Raw genomic sequence first — 6,244 nt, 5'->3', positions numbered from 1 at the left:
CAGATGAATCATTGGAGGATATATGGACTATACTCAACGATTTATGGGTATCAATTGATCAGAAGCAACCCAATCGAATGAAATACCTAGAAGACATCGAGATTTACAATGATGAAAAAGAAGAACAGAGGCTATATCAACTACTCGTTGCACTGAACGACAAGTATGAGGGAGTCAAGAAGGAAATACTCAGATTGGAGCCACTGTCGTCAGTAGAGGTGGCATACGGAATCCTCCGGCGAGAGGACACCAGAGCAAGCATCCTGAAGGCAGGGGATAACGGGGCTGCACAAGGAGTCGCGGATGGACTCATTGCAAGGCAACCATGGATCAACCAATCCGCTCACCGCCCCTCCCCTCACTGAAGCGGCGGCAACGCTTGCGGAAATTGGAACAAGAAAACGGAGGAAGAGAAGCTACGACTCACATGCAACCACTGTGGAAAGAAAAAACACACTCGGGACACATGCTTAGAACTCCATGGTTATCCAGAATGGTGGGAGGAGCGGAAATCAAAGCCACCGCCTCGAGGAGGAAGAGGAATGGCAGCCGTAGCAAATGGAAGAGGGGAGCCGGTGGCCGCCGCCATCAGGGGCAACGCTGAGGCCACGACATCCCGAGGCAACAACCAGCCGGAGGAGATTACCCTCGGAACAGTCTCCTTCGCTCACGGTGGAATCGGAGAGGACACGAAGCAAATGGGAGGCGTAAATGGTAGAGGTACACTATGGTTTGGGGTTTTATCTCCAAGTCCTATTAATTTCGAGAAATTAAGAAAGACACCCCACCCCATTAATTATCTTCACCTTCAGCCCAAACAAATCATAAATTTTGAAAGGCACCCTACCAGTTTAAAAATTCCCAAATCTGCCCCATTAGTTTGCAAAAATAAATTTCAACCACTTGAGAATTTATCTGATAATTTTCCCAAATCATATGCTCCATCCGTTTCCTCCAGTACAAAAAATGACAAGTGGATTTTTTATTGTGGAGCCACAGATACTGTAACTTTTGATAAATCTGATATCTCTGCATGCACAGGGCACCAAAGAGTTATATTCAAAATGCAAACGGAGAGTTGACACCTGTAGTTGGAGCATGAACTATTAAAATTTCACCAAGTTTAACGTTATCTAATTGTCTATATGTTCCCTCTACGTCACATAAACTGCTCTCGATTAGTCATGTGACTAAGGAACTGAATTGTACTCTCCTAATGCAACCGAATTTTCGCCTGCTACAGGTTATCAGGACAGGGAAAATTATTGGACGTGGCACTGAGCGAAATGGGCTGCATTATGTGGATGAGATAGATCAACATGGACATGCGATGGTGGCTCATGGGACAGCGGACAGGGAAGCTTGGTTGTGGCATCGCCGCCTAGGACATCCTTCATCGGGTTATTTAAAATTCCTTTTTCCTAAATTCAGTCGAGATTTGTATTGTGAAACCTGTGTTTTGGCCAAAAGCCACAGACAAACCTACAAATCAAATAACACTAGAGTTGATTCTTTGTTTGTTCTAGTCCATTCTGTAGTTTGGGGCCCCTCACCAGTTTTAGGGGGACAGGGTTTTAAATATTTTCTTCTCTTTGTGGATGATTGCACTCGTATGACGTGAGTATATTTTATGAAACAAAAATCTGAAACCTTCCAGCATTTAACCCATTTCTACAACCTCGTCCAAACCCAATTTCAAAAAACCATAAAAACACTTCGATTAGGTAATGGAGGAGAATTTTTGAACTCTGATATGAAACAGTTTTGCCACGACAGAGGCCTTGTACATCAAACTACCTGCCCCTACACACCAGAACAAAACGGAGTATCAGAAAGAAAAAACCGAACCCTTTTGGAAATGGCCCGTGCTATGCTTATTGAATCCAACACCCCAAGAAAATTATGGCCCGAAGCAGTAGCCGCATCAACCTACCTCTCAAACAGATTGCCATCAAGCTCACTAAACCTAAAAACACCGCTAGAGATCCTCTCGACACTAGCTCAAATTCCCTTACCTCTAACCCTTCGACCGCGGATATTTGGCTGCTCAGTTTTCATCCACATTCCAAAACACGAAAGAACCAAACTATCCCCTTGTGCAGTAAAATGTGTGTTTGTAGGGTATGGGGTAAACCAAAAGGGATATAGGTGTTTTGATCCCAAATCTAATCGTATGTTCACCACTATGAACTGCTATTTCCTCGAAACAGACTACTACTTTAGCCACCTTAGCGGTCAGGGGGAGAATGATAATAGGATCGACCCACTAAGTTGGCCATAAGTACCACTACATCAAACACCATCAAACCTTATGGAAGGAGGAGAGGAGGCCGACAAGATCTCACATATACAGCCCCCAACGCTCAATACCACTGTCCAGAATACTCCCTCACTGATATCCACTGTAAGTCCTTCTGCTGAGATTGCTACACCAGAAAATACCCCACTTGATTCTACTAACATTGTTACTGAAAAGAGTCAAGAGACAAGTGCAGATTCAGGCGATGTGAACTAAGGTGAACCAGAAATTTGTGATTTGTTGGAAGAACAGATCAATGAAGAGATTGGGGGGTATAAATTACCCTCGAGAGTAAACAGGGGAGTTCCACCGAAGAGATACAGCCCTGATGTTCACACAAAGGCCAAATACTCAAGTGTCATCTTGGCCAAGAATCACCTCTCAGAAATGGCTCAAGCATTTGAGGCAGCACTATACGAAGAAGAGGAAATCCCGTGTATAGTGGAAGAGGCTTGGAGACACAAACATTGGAGAGAAGCAATGCAGAAAGAAATGGGAGCACAGGAGAGAAATGGTACATGGGAAAAGTGCATGATACCCGAGGGAAAGAAGGCAGTTGGATGCAAGTGGGTATTTACAATTAAACGCCGACCTGATGGCTCTATTGAAAGATATAAAGCACGGCTAGTAGCAAAGGGATACACGCAGAACTATGGAATAGACTACGATGAAACTTTTCCCCAGTGGCAAAAATGAATACCATTCAGGTTCTACTTTCAGTAGCTGCAAACAGAGACTTGCCCTTACATCAGTTCGACATTACGAATGCCTTTATACACGGAGAATTGAAGAGGGAAGTTTACATGGAGGCTCCCCCAGGTTTTTCTGATAACTACAGAAAAGGAGAAGGGAAACCTTGTACGGGCTCAAACAGTGTCCTAGAGTCTGGTTTGGAATATTCACCGAAGCTATGACAAAGTATAGGTTCAAACAAAGCAGCTCAGATCATACACTATTCTTGAAGAAGAGGGAAGAGGGACGGTCGAAAAACCTGTCTAATCATCTACGTAGATGATATGATCATCACTGGTGACGACCATGAAGAAATTGAGAGACTCAAGGAAGGCCTATCACAAGAGTTCGAGATGAAGAACTTGGGAGATCTTAAGTATTTCTTGGGGATAGAAGTATTGAGATCAGAAGGAGGTATCTTCTTAAGACAGAAGAAGTACATCCTAGATATTCTTGCTGAAACATGACTACTAGACTGCAAACCAGCCGATATACCAATTCTGGTGAATCACAGATTACAGATTGTGGAAGGAGCAGAACCGGCAAACCAAGGAAAATATCAACGCCTAGTGGGAAAGCTCATATATCTGTCTCACACAAGACCAGATATTGCTTATGCAGTAGGTATTGTAAGTCAATTTGTGCACCGACCTCAGAAGGATCATTATGAAGCTGTGTTGAGAATAGTAAGATATCTAAAGGGAACAGTTGGACATGGAGTACTGTTCAAAAGAAGTAAACATAAGGGGATCTATGGATACACAGATGCAGACTGGGCAAGCAATCCAATTGACCGGAAATCAATGGGAGGATACTTCACCTTCGTTGAAGGAAATCTAGTCACTTGGAGAAGCAAGAAACAAAAAGTAGTGGCCTTATCAAGTGGAGAAGCGGAGTTCACGGGTATCAAAAGTGGGTTGATGGAAATATTATGGTTGAGAAGATTAATGAAAGAGATCGGACTACCACAAGAAAAAAGTCAATTGTTTTGCGATAACAAAGCTGCAATCAGTATATCTGAAAATCCAGTGCAACACGACAGGACCAAACATGTAGAAGTCGACAGGCACTTTATCAAGGAGAATATTGAGAATGGAGCTGTTGAACTCCCATTTGTACGATCCGAAGATCAATTGGCTGACATCCTTACCAAAGCAGTCAACTCAAAGAGTCTATCCAATGTTTTGAGCAAGTTGAGCTTTGGAGATCCCACCACTCAACTTGAGGGGGAATGTTGAGAAAGGAAGAAGATTACGCTGAGATATCAGAATCATCCAAAGAAGGAAACAAGAATAAAATTAGCATAAATCAATTAGCATTGATTGAATAATATATTTCCTATGATTCTGTAAATCTTACCTTGTACAACTGATGTAAAACTCTATTTAAAGAGTGGTAACCAAAGTGAATAGAATAACACAGTTTACTACAATCATCTTTTCTATACACTTCGTTCCTCAACTATGATTAATACTAAATTCAAGAGAATAGTGCGGGCCTATTATTAGTCTAGGGCTCTCCAGAATATATACTTGAACACTGAATGCTCATAAATGCATGGAGAGGAGCTCATTTCTGCCTATTTCTAAAACACTGAACAAGCTCTAAGTGTCTTGTTTTGCCATATCCTTCCGTCCCCCGTTAAGACTTCTATTTTATTTTTACCATAAATGGCAAGTAGGGCTCACATTCCACTAACTTATTTCACTCACATTTTATTATACAACTAATTTATATAAATGAGACTCATATTCCACTAACTTATTCAACCCACATTTCTTTACATTTCTTAAAATCCGTACCATAACTAAATATGACTCTTATTCCAGGATGAAGGGAGTAAAATTTAAGTTAGTTTCATCTAAATAAGTTATATTATATACTCCCTCCATCCCAAAAGAATATGCACTTTGAGTTTAGCACAATTTTTAAAGCAAAATTAGTAAAGTAAGAGAAATGTACAGAGGAAAAAGTAATTAGAGTATTGTTAGTGGAGAATGGGTCCCACCTCATTAGAGAGGAAATAGTTTCCAAAATTAGAAAGTGCATATTCTTGTGGGACAGACTAAAAAGAAAGAGTGCATATTCTTGTGGAACGAATGGGGTATTATGTCTTTATAATAGTACTATAGATACATTATGATATATCTTTTTGGCATGATAGAAGAACAGAGGGAGAGAGGGCTTATTTCCATGACTCTACATGTTGTCAAATAAGAAGGATAACATAATCAAGGATACGGGTGCATGGGAAAATGAGAAATGGAAATGGAATTTCCGCTGGAGAAGAAACCTTTTTTCCTGGGAAAAGGAACTCGTTGTTAACTTTTATTTAGTCGTGAATCCCCTTGAGTTGAGAGAAAACACGAGAGATGGGGGAGTATGGTCTTTTAATAACTCAAAACATTTCTTTATTTCTAACTTTATATTGTAGGTTACTAAGAGCATGGAAAATGCTAACACCACAATGAGTCAAAATCCCTAGCTTGGAAGAACTCTACCCACCCCGAGCTCAATTGTTTGTCTGGTTTATCTTGCAAGGAAGGTTTAGCACTAAAAATAGACTGATAGATGGGGCATACTATGAATTGAGAATGATAGATGTATTTTCCGCAAGGAAGAGCTGGAGACGTTTGAGCACATCTTCTTGTTGGGGTTATCGCAGCGGAAGACACAGAAAACAAACAGGTCCTTACGGATCTACTTAGGTGATTACATATTCGATTCCAATTTCATGAAAATATTCTAGATCTATAGATAAAACACATTAAAATACATACAACATGCAATTTGATGTAGATTTGATTGTTACCTCTCGATCCATTGAAGGATTGACGTTGCTAGTTGCACTTCCCGGTGATCCTTGATTTATTGACCATGAATCTTCCACTCTATTCTCACGTTCTTGATTATTCATCTCTGAGGGCGGATCTTGAAAAATCAATAATTGTTTGATGAGATCTAGGAAGAACAATACACATAACAATATATCTCGATTCAATTCTATGGATTAGAATGAACAAGACAAGGCTAAACCAAAACCCTATATCTCCCTATTGTGATGGCTCAAAAATCGAGGCAAAGGGGGAGAGAGAGGGCCGATTTCTAGGTGGCTAGGGTTAGGGTTTTGGAGTTGTGAATTGTGTTGTCATGTATGCTAGGATATCCACATCTCATCACTATTCATAAGCTTGGACTAGGTTTGGGCTAGAG

This window comes from Salvia splendens, chromosome 16, assembly GCF_004379255.2.
Source record: "Salvia splendens isolate huo1 chromosome 16, SspV2, whole genome shotgun sequence".
Classification (NCBI taxonomy): Eukaryota; Viridiplantae; Streptophyta; class Magnoliopsida; order Lamiales; family Lamiaceae; genus Salvia; species Salvia splendens.
The sequence above is the reverse complement of the archived record's forward strand: the minus strand, read 5'-3'. Positions refer to the sequence as shown.